Source organism: Lissotriton helveticus, chromosome 3_1, assembly GCF_964261635.1.
Source record: "Lissotriton helveticus chromosome 3_1, aLisHel1.1, whole genome shotgun sequence".
Taxonomy (NCBI): Eukaryota; Metazoa; Chordata; class Amphibia; order Caudata; family Salamandridae; genus Lissotriton; species Lissotriton helveticus.
This window is the reverse complement of record NC_136061.1, coordinates 919842100-919856006: the sequence shown is the minus strand read 5'-3', so window position 1 is coordinate 919856006 and position 13907 is coordinate 919842100. Positions and strand designations below refer to the sequence as shown.

General features: G+C 43.9%; 1 pseudogene; it reads left to right on the top strand.

Moving 5' to 3' along the window:
- The window catches only part of LOC144824178 (forkhead box protein F2-like), a 30270-nt pseudogene extending 22767 nt beyond the window's left edge, over positions 1 to 7503 (top strand).
- The last annotated feature ends 6404 nt before the right edge of the window (positions 7504 to 13907 follow it).

The window sequence follows — 13907 nt, the reverse complement described above, 5'->3', positions numbered from 1 at the left end:
GTCAGGCGGGAGCAGCGCTCACGGGATGAAGCAGGATACGGCGTCGTCGATGTCGATGTTGCAAGAGTGAGCAGCGCTCACGGCGTCGAGAGGGCGCGAAGTCGATGCGATCAGCGGCGGTGCAGACACGGGGTCACTTGGAGCTGGAGCCGAACTCACTACTCACTGGCGTTGCTGCTGGCGTCGATCGGGCCCGGCGGCCGGCGTCGAGGAAGCGGGACACTGGAGCCGTTACTCACGATGTCGAGCTGGATTCGGCGGCGTCCGTCGGCGTCGAGATTGCTGGATTCTTTCAGAGGTGCTGGATTCACAAATCCCAGCAAATAGCACTTTAAGCAGATGAAGTCCTTTAGCCCTGTGACTTCAACAGGAGACTGGCACTCTTCCAGCCCTTGGAGATTTTCTCAGCAAAGAGTGAGAGTACACACAAAGTTCCTCTCTCCTGGTTCCTTGGCAAAAATAAAGAAGCAATGCAGGATTCCCCCAACAAACAGCACTCTGGCAGAAGGGGTAGGCAGTCCTTAGATCAGCAGGCTTCTTGTCCTTGGTTCAGGTTTCCTTGTCAGAAGTGATCTGATTTCTTGGTTCAGGGGTCCTTCTCTTATACCCCTTTTTGGCTTTGATCCCTTTGTCCATGCAGGGGAATTTCCCCCCATCCTGGGTTTGTTGTGGGTGTTGCCAGGCCAGAGCACCTGGCCTATTCACTGGGCAGGGCAGAGTCCTCAGCCGCTCAGCAGGAGCGGAGCCAGCATTGTCACTGGCAGGGGCAGGGCCATCAGCTGCCCGGCAGGAGGCGGGCCAGGAAAGTCCCAGGCAAGCACAGAGTCATCAGTCGCCTGGCAGGGGGGCGGAGCCAACATTGTATCAGGCAGGGCAGGCTATCAAGAGCTACTCTCCCCTACTCTCAATGCAAATGCCCCACTCATCCCACACTGACTCATTCAGACTCTCTGGAGCCACCCAGCTCCTGTCACACACACACCAGAACCAGCAGAGACCGGTAGACAGTTAGACAAGAAAATAGCTACTTTCTAAAAGTGCTATTTTCAAACACAGAGTCCAAAAACCATCCACACAAACGGATGCGTTATTAAACCCTGAGTTCAGGGATACCAAACTCGACATTGCACCATGCTCCCCGAGCCCGCTAGGATTATAACATTAATAATCCTGGCAGCCCATTCTAACTGATGGAGAGCAGGCTACCTTACAATAGTGAAAAACGACTATGGATGTAATTCACTATTAGGACATGCCAACCTTGTCAGGCTTGTCCTACCTTATGCTTACAATGCACCCTGCCCGTGGGCCTACCATAGGGGTGACTAACATGAAGTTAAGGGAAGGTTTAGGGACTGGCAAGTAGGTGTACTTGCGCAGTCCTCGTGACAGTCAGACTGCACGTGGTCTGGCAATGGCAGACCTTCAGACATACTTTTACTAGGCCGCTCTTGTGGGTGGCACAACATGTGCTGCAGGCCCACTAGCAGCATTTGTATTTACAAGCCCTGGCACCCCTGGTGCACTCTACTAGGGACTGATAGTAAACCAAATAAGCCAAACATGGAAGTAAATCAATACAGCAATTTCACATAGGGAGCACTTGCACTGTGGCACTGATCAGCAGTGGCACAGTGCCCAAAGCATATACCAGCAAAAACATCGTAAACAGAGGAGGCAAACAGAAAAAAAATGGAGGAGAGACTCATGCCAATGATGCCAGGTCTAACAAACACCTATTCCTATTTTGCCTTTTGTATCAAGAGCCAAGACACTGCTTTTTAGGTGCCATTGCTGCGCAAGACCAATGTGAGAAAGTACAAGGATGGTCTAATTGTTGCGGTCCCTATCTTCACTTAAAATTTGTTTGTGGTTCTTAATTTTATAAAATCAGTGCCCCATATTAGGAGCATATATTAGTTTTAATGGTTAGTCTCTAACATTAAAGTTTTAGATATGATTTAGTGCACCTGCTTTGGACTTTCAAACATATTTTTATTATATAATTGTTATATGAAAAACGGATATTGCATATGACCCCTGTATAAGATGACATTTTAAATCATGTTTTATTATTTTGTGCTTGCTTGTATAGCCTTTTGGGGAATACGGTTTACTTTGACTTGACTTGAATAAAGGCATTATACATTTATAATTTTATCTAGCATGGGAAAATGTTCAGGTTTCCATGTTTCCACAGTTCTTTCAAAGAATATGCACAGAATGTGAAATTAAATGAGAAATTGACGACCACGACCAAAATATATTCATCTCTCCCTGGTTTGGAAACTTTAGAAAGCCCAATTTCATGAGTGTTATTCCTTATTGTTAGTTTTAGGAACCCACCCAAAAAACTTTGGGGCAGATCTACAAGAAAGCGCCACAGCGCGGTACCGCAAGCCCTTTGGCTGCGCCACGCTGCGGCACTTTCAGAGCACAGGAATGCAACATATCTACAATAATATGTCGCATTCCTGTGCTCTCCCCAGCGCTGGCGCAGAAACAGCTGCCATGCGCCGGCGGAGGCACCCTTGCACCATGGTGCAAGGATGCCTGCGCCATGGGGAGATTGCTTTTGTGAAGGAAGGGGCCCCTTCCTGCACAAAAGCAATCACTGCAGGCATTTTCCTCTTTTAATGCGTGCTGTAGAATGCAGCACACATTGAAAGAGGAAAAAATGAGGAGAAATGTAAACATTTCTCCTCGTTTCGCTTGGCTACGCCACCCCTATGGTGGCGCAGCAAACTGACGCATTTCCAGGTTTACGATTTCTCGTAAATCTGGAAATGCATCAGTAGACATGAGTGTTGCGAGGGAACACCCACAGCAACACCCATATCCCGCCCCTAACACGCAAAGTGCTGCGTGAACAGGGGCGATATTTACAAGCACAGGTAAAGTCACGCAGGGTGACTTTACCTGTGCTTGTAAATATCACTTAGCAGGCTGTGCCACCGGTGTGTCACACAACGTGATACACCGGCGGCGCATGGGCCTTGTAAATCTGCCCCTATGTTTATAAATCTTTTAAAATGTGCACGTTTTCTTCATATTTTGTCACTATTCCCAAATCCCATTTCATAAAATATGGACACATTGTAATTATTGATATTTTCAGAGAGAAAAGTTAATTGTGGCTTGAACATGTCAGAATATAAAAGGATTCAGAACTGAGGAGTACAACAATAAGTTAGGAAGTGTACTATAGACCACCCACTGCACAAGCCCAGAGGCTGCTTCAGAATGCAAGTATATGACCTGGATATGTTCACTTACCAAGCTGGCGTGTGCAATGCATATTCCATATCCAGAAACCTTACAAAATAATTGTATTTTTCAGCTTTCGAAAATGTGTGCTGACTTCTTCTGTTCCCACATTACGCTTTAATTTGTTCCAGAGGCTGTAACCCTGGACTGCAAGGGTCCGTCCTCCTAACCTTTTTTTGAACTCAGGTTGCTGTGAGGCCTACACCTGAGGAATAAGCTCCGCATAAGTGCAAGACGACGCCCCTGAAGCCAGAAGTTATGGGGTCAAGAACAGGTTATATGTGAAAAGGCTACTGGTGGTTAGATGTGTAGAAAGGTACAGAGAGGAAACAAGAAGGTGACATAATTAATGGATGTTGTTAAAAAATTACAATTAGTTCAGGCAATTTAAAAAAAAGTTTTGTTCAGGTAGAAACCTGTACAAATTCACCGTGGGTATGACCAGGGATTTGCAGTTGACATTGCGACAGGTGATACATCATCTTATAGGTCAACATGGAGACTTATGATCAACGTTTGTTTTAGGGTGGGCCCAAGGAACATTTTTTGAAGTCAGATGCAGCCTAGTTTTCCACATTACTTAATCATTACATTATGTTTGCATAGTTAGGCTACTAGAAATGTGTTAGAGTAAGTTCTCCAAAATGAAAATTGATAAACAAACTATGTCCTTCCTTCCATTCTTTTTTACAGCGCTCTGATATCCTTCGGGATCATGTCTGCGCTATAGAAACTTTATAAATAAACAAGAAGAAGGCATTTCAATGAGCAGCAAGACATTGATGAGTAGCACCGTTTTCATAATCTGGAATTCCCGTATTATGGGAAGAAAGTGGTAACCCAACCTTCAGATTTTGACTTTAGTCAATCCTCTCCCCTTCACACTGTTATTATTCTTTCAGGATTGTATAAGTGACATCACACGCTTCCAACAACGTCAGAGAAATTGACATCAAACTGCCTTAAACCCCCAATGGCATCACAACAAGTGATTCCACCCCTACCTTGATCTTGATGAAATCACACAATATTGGAATACATTTTTCACCAAACTCTGCAACTTCCTACCTGCACCCCTCAAAGCAGTCCTATATTCTGCTGCCATCTCATAATTAGAGCCTTGAAATTCGATCACTGCATATTCTCGATTCAGGGGAATCGTGCCTTCTGATTCTTCTTAACCTCTCTGCAGCTTTTGACACTGTTAATCACAACACCCTCCTTAACATTCTTTAACAGAGAATGGGCGTGGAAGGCACAGTACTCAAATGGTTTGCCTCTTTCCTCTCGGACAGATCCCAAATGATCAAGATTGCAAACAGTCTCTCGTCTCCACTGGTGGTTGGTCAAGGCGTCCCTCAAGGTTCTAACCTCACTCCCACTCTGTTCAATCTCTATCTGGATCCATTAGGGAACCTTCTAAGCAAATCTGGAATCCTCTACCATCTCTATGCGGAGGACACCCAATCTACCTCAAGGTGTCTTCCCCTCATGATCTCTCACTACTCAGCTCTACTCTCAATACTATTCACAACTGGATGTTAGTTCACCAACTCATTCTCAATCCCTCCAAAACGGAATTCCTCCTTTTATCTAGCTCTCTCTCTCCGCCTCCTGTTCAATCCTGGATGGATCAATCGAATCTCCTCAACAGTAAACCCATCATTGTGGACTGCGCTAAATCCTTAGGTGTCATACTTGACAAAAGACTCAACCTAATCTCACACATCAACTCCATGGCCAAGAGCGCACGTTATCAACTGTGCCTTTTATGGGGGATTCGTCGGTTCTTCCCGGAGAATGACCTAAAAACCTTGGTCCAATCGCTAGTTCTCTCTAGACTGGATTATTGTAATTCTCTTCTGACTGGCCTTCCCAAATCAAACCTCTCCCCCCTCAAATCCATCCTCCATTCAGCAGCTCACTTCATTACAGGGTCCAAACGTAGTGACCACATCACTCCTATCCTGTCTTCTCTCCGATGGCTTCCCATCGAGGCTAGAGCTATCTACAAAACAGCATGCATCACCCAAAAAGCTTTGCACTCTTCCTCCCCTCGCTATCTGGCGAATAAACTCAAACTGTCTGGAGGCTCAAGACCTTCTCGGAATGCGGAAAAGTTCCTTCTTGAACCCCCCTCTTTCAAAAGGGAAAAATTGTTGGCACAATCGTTCTCAGGTAATGCAGTGAGAATCTGGAACTCGCTTCCTCCTTCGCTCCGTGCCATCACCTCCATCCAGATCTTCAAAGCGGACCTCAAATCTCATTTATTTAAAAGACACTTTCAGAACTAATTCCTTCCTTCTCAGACCCCACCAGGAAGTTCTTTAGTCATTGTAAATTTGTCACAAATATATTTTTTTTTGTTTGTATATCCTGTGCTTGCTGCGTTTGATATTTTGTTCCTTTTGCCTGCGTTGTTTTGATTCTATGGCCTGCTATTGTTCGCCAGGAAGTTCTTTAGTCATTGTATAATTTGTCATATTTATTCTTAGTTTTGCTTGTACAGTCTGTTCATGCTGTGCTTGAGATTGTGTGCCTTTTGCCTGCGTCGCTCCAATTCTATGGCATGCTATTTTTGTTTGTTCTATTCCTGCAACAGTTCTCTCATGTAACGTAACTGGTTCTACTGTACAGTGCTCTGACACCTGCGGGTAAAGTCCGCGCCTTATAAAAATGCATTAAATAAAATAAAAATAAAATAAATAACCATAGCAGTTTTCCACATCTATAAGACCAGATGAATCATATATACGTTGCCGCATTTGGGAACCGCAGAAGCCATTTTCACAAAAAGTGTCCCACCAATGGGGGCACTATTTGTGAAAATGCATGTCAGACGGGCTTCTATATCAGGTCTGCTTGCTCTGCCTGTGTTCTTCTATTTCAGCATGGGTCTGATCTGAAAGACAAAAAAAGTTCCTGAATTGCAGGAAGTTTTTTCCTGCAAATTGTGGACATTGTTTCTATGTTGAAGGCTTGCCCTGAATAGGGAGGGCCTTTCGATATACACAAACTGGCAGCTATGTGGCAACATGGACGCTGGTCAAAGCTGCTTGATAGAGGAGCTGGCTGAAGCTCCAGCGTCGGAAATGTGACATTCCCCCTCCCCCAAATGAGATGGGGATCCTCAAGGTTTGGCGGGAGATTGTCCTACTCTACCAAACCATAAATGACCCCTTGTATCTGGAGTCAGCCATTATACAGAATCACCCTCAACGCTTATGAAACATTTCGAACGTGATTATTACATATCTTCTGAATGATTCTATGGAAACACACATCCTCTAACTTACATTTTTCTGTATTGTATATTATGTGGTGTGCTCTGTTATTTATTTCTCATGCAATTTATATTTTTGATATATGAATGCAAGTTGCTGCCGGGACCTGGAGGACTTTGAATGGAATAAACACAGCACTTACCGTTACCGTCAGCGTTGTTTCTTCTTTTCACTATACTACTCTACAAATTGCATAATATGAATTAGGTTTAAATCTTACTCAAGCAGTTCGAACCCAATCACAGGAATCACAAGTGGGAGAAATTCCATCCCCGGTCATTTTTAGATGGCATCCTTGTCTGCTAAGGTCTTAGTTAGTTCCTGGAAGGGCTCAGGTGGTGCACATAAGTACAGATATCTCAGCTCCTGTAAGCAGTGGGATCAAGAGATGCCCTTTGAGGATTCAAGGAGAATATTATTGTAGACTATGGAAATCTATAAGAAGCAACTTCTAACTCCTAAATAATATTGATTGCCCTTTACCTCACTACAACAGTCATAAAGGGCTATATGCATCAATTTTGGGAATAGCGATTAACTAATTCCGATTTTCTTCCAATTGCAATTAGGTAATCTCTATTCTTAATGCATGAAACTCCATGAGTTTTATTTTAATGATTCCTAGAGGGTCGCAAATCGACCTACCTCATGAATATTAATGAAGTAGGTCGCAATCCACGAACCATTAGGAATCGTTAAGATCATAGCGATGATGGCCTGCTGGGGCCAGCAGACCATGTCCGTGATTGCTTTTAAATAAAGCAACAATTTTTTTTATAAATGCAGTCCGTTTTTTTTCAAGGAAAACAAGTTGCGTTTAAAAAAGAAAATGAAAAATGTTCTTTTCATTTTATAGGAGCAGGCAAGCTCAGCCTCTATCTTGTACATGCAGAAGTGCAGTTCCTTCAGTCTGCAGCACCACAACCTCCTCTTTGAAACAAATGTGGTTTAGGATAGTTTGTGCAATCAGGAATGTGTGGGGAGTCATCATTCAAGTGTGCCTCATTACAAAACACATTTTGGTGATTAGATTTTTGACTCTTATACAGGGTGGACATTCAGGCCTTGGAGTAGTATGGAAACTGTACAGATTTCGACATTTTATTCAAAAGAGTCAATCTTCAGGAGATGCACTTGCCACCCGGACCAGTCAGACTTATTACGTTAAGGGAGTAACGGGAGCGGGTAACTGGTATTGTATACCACAGCAACAGCTTCATGCTAAAATTGCACATACAGGCATCTACTGGGTGTAAGATTGAAATGCGCACCTGGAAAACGTATAACGAATGGGCCCATAAAGTCATCAATGGGACCAATTTTACAAGCCTTTGTTACAAAATGCCTGTTTTACTACACACCATTTCGCCTACACAGCATGTATCCCCATCTGTATCAGAGATATGCTTGTAGACAAAATACAGTTGATTGGTTGATGTATACTTTACCTGCCCAGCTCTCACAGATATTTGGAAAATATTCTTTCAATGGCTTAGCTCCAAACTTCAGGTCTCTCTAGATCCAGACAATCTGGGAGCCCTTTTTGGTATATATGTCACATACAACTACCTGTTCTGCAGAAGCAGCTACTATTTATTGCATTCCTGGGGGCTCAATCCTTGATACTTCAAAAATGGAGATTGGTAGAAACTCCATCTTTTGATTCATGGGTCCACAAGATGAAGCAGGTGAAAAGTAAGGAAAACCTATATTCTCAAAGAGTAGGGGCCCTAGTGTAGTAAAAAAGCTGGGGGGGGGGGTCTAGCCAGCTGCTGCCAAAGAATGGGAAAGGCTGCAACACTATGCTAGGTTTTTTTCCTGTTAGTTATATTGATTTACTTTAGGAAGAAGAATATGAGTTGGGGGATGTTTTGAAATGAATTGGTTTATATGCGCCTGTAAGAAGTATTTATTTGATTGATTTAAATGCTTTGCTTCTTTTTACTTTTGGCACTAAAGTATTTTTTTTTAAAGAATAAGGAAACTGTGCCAGATAGCGTCAGTGTGAGCGGTCGCAGCAGCAGTGCTCTGCGACACTGGGCAGTTCTTACCAAGAAAGTGCTTTTCTACACTTCAACCGAGTAATTAAGATTCCCCGCATAGGCCCTGGACTCTCACACACTTATCTCACCTCTGTCATCCTCGATTAACTTGCCAGCACCTCGATCGACTGCCGCTCTCTCCCCTTCGAGGCACCGAAATCTCTCCCCCGTCCTCTCCTCTTGGCTCCTAGGCGTCATCTGCTGACACGAGAGCAGGGGCCTTAAATCTCATGCTCACTGCGTGTACCGCGTTTCCCGCATTTCCCGTTACCGGGGAGACGCAGGAGGCGCGTGGTACAGAACAAGAGAGAGGGAGAGAGAGGGAAAAGCGGGGAAAGCAAATGCTGCTCAGAGGCAGATTAAAATTGGAGGTGGTTCTGTATATCTTATTTGAGACAGTGATTAACATTACGCTATTTGTATCGATATTTGGGACAGCAGCAAAACTTCAAGTGTGTAAGCTTTACCCCCCCATCACTGATTTCTCACAGAGTGTGCAAAATACTTGTCTGTAGAAAATTAAAGACAAGAGAGGTCAGAGGAGCTGCGATACTGTGCTGAGAAAACGTTCCTACAGATGCAAGAGAAAAGCCCGAGGAGGGCAACTCCAAACTCAGCGGGGTTTACAAACGTCAGAAAACAATCAGATTTGGATTGCGACGCCCTCTCAGGCTACAGATATGGAGAGGAGCGCCGGAGAAGACAGAGAGGACGGAGGGGAAGGACTCACCATACAAAAGGACCAAAAAGGGCAGCAAATGCAAACAGCAGCACCAAACAATATGACTCTCAACAAAGAAAAGGGGGATGAAGAAGGCGTGTTTTTACAAGGGTAGACACTGATCCTAGAAGACGCGGCATATTCAGAGGGCGCGGTAAATCTAGGAAGCCGTCAAAACCATGAGAACGCCGAAATTGAAGGAACACCTGCTCCACACACAACTAGCAGACATGAAGGCCCTGAAACTAGAGGAACCAGAGCAAAGGAAAAAGATCTGGCAAGAAATGAATCTCAAGAAAAAGGAAAAACTAAAGACAAAAATGCAGAAAAAAAGCTGGAAAAGGAAAGGGAAAAAGCAAAACGAAAGGAGAGAGAGAATGAGAAAGAAAAGGAGAAAGAGGTTGGCTACAAGAAGGAGACATGGGGAGAAACAGAGGAAAAAGCCAAACTGGAGTTAATGGCCAAAAAGGCACAGAGGTTACAGACTATACAAAATTTAAAAGCCACTGCAAGGAGTACTGGTCTACCGGCAACATCCCAGCCAAGAATATCTAATATATTCAGCCCTCGGCCCAAGGATTGCCCGAGTGACGCACCAACAAATGAAAAAGTACAGAGCCAATTGCAGAGCAAGAACTCTAGAGAGCTGAGTGGAAGCTGTAAGGATGATCAAAGTATGCCCCCAATTGAAACCAACTCGGAGGGAAATCATACTATAGGTTCAGGCGAAGGAACTCGGAATGCTGACCCAAATATGAGGAGCAAAGAGACAAGGGCACCCATAGAAGTGGACGCAATGATATCTAATCAGAGAGAGCAATCTGATAAAAAAAGATGAATCAGAAAACTGAGCACTTACACCCTTCTCCCAACACGCGAACGCTTCCAGCTGGGAAAGAATCGCATTCAGCTAATCACTCACTCTCCGACGAAGACTCCGAATCAGATCTATACGAAGCAGGGATGTCTATCTCAAGTGACTCAAGCGAACTGAGCGACTCAAGCGAATCAAATCCAGGTGCGCAAATGGGCATTCTATCTCTGGAGATCTCTGGATCCAATGAATCAAGATTACCCAGCGAAACTAACATCAGGAAAAAAAGGAGTGGGGGAAAAAAAAGGATGAAACACAAAAGGGAACAAATCTTGATGAACGAAGAGACCACAGACCCCGGTAATACCACGGACTATGCCAAAAGTAGACCTAATTCTACCTGAAGAAACCCAATGATTAAATCACCGGGAGAAACACCACGTCAAAACCCGAGCATAAAAGAGCATAAAGATAGAAGCCAAAAAACAACTGAGCCCTCATTGAGCGAGGTGCTTAGTTCAATAAAGAAATTCCGCAAGGATGTGAAGAAAGATAGTCAAAGGAATCGCATGGCCATCGAAAAATTACAAGGCGCGGTGAAAAAAGTGGGCAGCATTTGCTCTGAGATTTCTGAGAGAATGGTCATGGTGGAAACTCGCACCGAGAATCTCAAAACTGATGTCGTGAAGCTTCAAAAAAACGAAAAAGAACAAGATGGAATAATAAAGGATCTCATGGCCGAAGGGGAAGATCATGAAAACAGATCCAGAAGGAACAATTTAAGGTTTCTTGGAATTCCAGAAAACTTTGAGGGAGATGACGCTAGAGGGGCAATGATCAACATTCTTAAAACATAATTTCCGGAGTTGGAGGCCTGGGATATGGAAAAGGAGATACAGCGGGCCCATCGCTTTCCCCTAATGCCATCAAAACATTCTAACAAGCAACATCAATATCCCAGGGCAATGCTGGTCTACTTTGGCAATTTCCTTCTCCGTGAAGCAATTTATGACCTTGCAAGACCTACCACCCAAAGAGAATACAAAGGGTTCAAATTTTTTGCCAGACCGGATTTCGCTCACTCTACTGTGGAGCGAAGATGGAAAATGCGTCAGCTATTTGGACCCTTCGAAAAAATTGGAGCAAAAGTATTTTTGCAAAATCCAGCTCGCCTGAAAATCATATTCAAGGGCTCAACAAGAAGCTTTAATAGCGAAGTACAGGCGGAGGACTATCTACGAGAAATCTCAGGGACCGGGTCACGAAACCCAGGGAAATAATCTAAATCACATAAAAGGACTTGTAGAAGGAATAGATAAGCTGAATTAGCCATTCCAATTTGTATTAATCAGAAGGTATAGTCTGGGGAAGCGTGGAGAACTAGTAGAATGGATGAGCAGGTTGGAGAACAAATTTAGCTTACAAAATTAAGTCTGAAACGTTATCAGATTATCTAGGTTTTGGCCCAATTGGTACTAGATAAGTATATGATCCACATTAACAAACTAGCCCAGTCCGCAGGGCCCGCTTACACGGATGTCACACCCCTGGTCCCGACAGGGCCAGGTAACCTTCAAAGGTGGTGGCGGGTGGGGGGAGGGAAAGGGGGGGGAGGCAGGGCAGGTCAGGCAGCTCTCTGGTAAACTCTTTAGGGAATGGAAAGGAAAACTTCACATAATCGACACAAAAACGGATAGATAGATGGGGATGTTAAAAATATTGTCATTAAACATTTGTGGTTTAAATGATATCAAGAAGAGACAAATGGTGGCAGTGGGCTTACAGACCATCGGTGCCAACATTATCTGCCTGCAGGAAACTCACATTGAAGGGTCACAATCACATATGCTAAGATCACTAGGGTACAATGTGATCGGCGCAACTACACAGGGTGTTCGGGTTAGAGGGGTAGCACTTCTAGCTAAAGGTGTAGGGAATAATTTTATCAGAACAAAATCGGATAAACTAGGTAGGTGGGTGATTACAGAAGTTCAGGCAGGGCAATCTTCGCCAATGACCATCTACTCAATTTATGGGAATAATAGCGATGACCCCTCGGCAATCAATCATGTCTCTAATGAACTCACCAATTGGCCGCTACCTGTAATAATCTGTGGGGATTTCAATATAAATCTTCCACATGACTGGTCAATGAAAGACGACTGGCAATATCGCGGCCGAAAACCTAAGGTCTTTAGGGCTATTAAGCAGCTATGTATCACTCACGGGTTAGTGGATGGGTGGCAGACTTCCAATCGTAACCCCAATGATCCAGGCTACACATTTTATTCAAATCCTCATCATACACATGCCAGGCTGGATTACTTCCTAATCTCTAATTCAGTGAATTCCTCATCTAAATTAGAAAAGCTACCCCGTGTCCTCTCGGATCATAATTCTTTGCTATTTACAGTCGATACAGCATCATTGACCCAGACACAACAAGTCTGGACATTTGATAGATCTCTGCTCCTTGAGAACGAGTGTTGCAACCACATGAGAAGCTGGATCTCTAATTTCTTAGCGGTCAATAACGGGAGCACAACGGTAGATTTCGTTTGGGATGCCCTAAAAGCATGAATTAGGGGAGAAACTATACAATATTCACTTAGGACTAATACAGGTGCAAGAGAATCATTAAGATTGTTACAAGAAACGTTAAAGGGGGTGGAAGAAGATCTTATAAGGGTAACAAGAGGTTCTTTCACCACAGAAAAAATAACTAATGTTCAGCTTCAGGTTGCAATAGCCAAAGCAGCAATTACAAATGTATATACCATCAAAGCGGTTAAAAAAGCTACTGCCCACCGCGAAAAAATATATGAAGTTAGAGAATCAGTTGGTCAGCAGTTAGCCATCCGGAAGAGACAGCAGACCTCACAGAATGTCATACAGGCGATCCAGGACCCTACAGAAAGCAGGGTATCCGACCCAGGGAAGGTTAGAGAAGCATTCTGGCGCTTTTACAGTGCTCTATATACAGAAGAGGGAGAAATAGACCAAGAGAAGATTGCCGAATATTTAGAAGCAGATACTTGTAATAAACTTAACACAGAAGATCAGGAAAGCTTGGAGGAGGCCCCCGACATAGATGAAATAGTAAAAACAGTGAAGGATCTCTCCCGTGGGAAGGCAACTGGACTAGACGCTATTCCATTAGAATTTTATATAGTATTCCTGGACCAGCTTCAAGAAATATTGTTAGACCTATGCCTACACCTATTCAGAGGAGGGCAGCCCCCCAACTCTTGGTCCAGGGCAAAAATTGTCATATTCCCCAAGAAAAATAAACCCCCGGACCGGATGGGCTCTTATCGCCCCATTACTTTAATAAACGCAGACTCCAAAATATACTCTAAACTGCTGGCTAACCGCATCTCATCAATTATTCATAAAGTTATATCTAAATTTCAACATGGCTTTGTCCCCGGGAGAGAAACCACAAATCACACACGGAGGGTAATCAGCTTATTTGACAGTACCCAGGTGGCAGGAGACCCGATGGCGTTAATACTACTAGACGCCGAGAAGGCCTTCGACAGGGTCTCCTGGCCATTCCTCTGGCAAGCTATGTCCCGGGTGGGATTCAAGCAGGATTTTATACAGGCAATTCAGAAACTCTACATCAATCCTCGGGCTATGGTGATGGTTAACGGTTGCCTCTTTAAAGAACTAATAATCTCGAGAGGAACTAGGCAGGGATGTCCGTGTTCCCCGTTGCTGTTCGCTATTTACATCGATCCGTTTATTCGTAGTTTGGAATGCAATAGGAACATAAC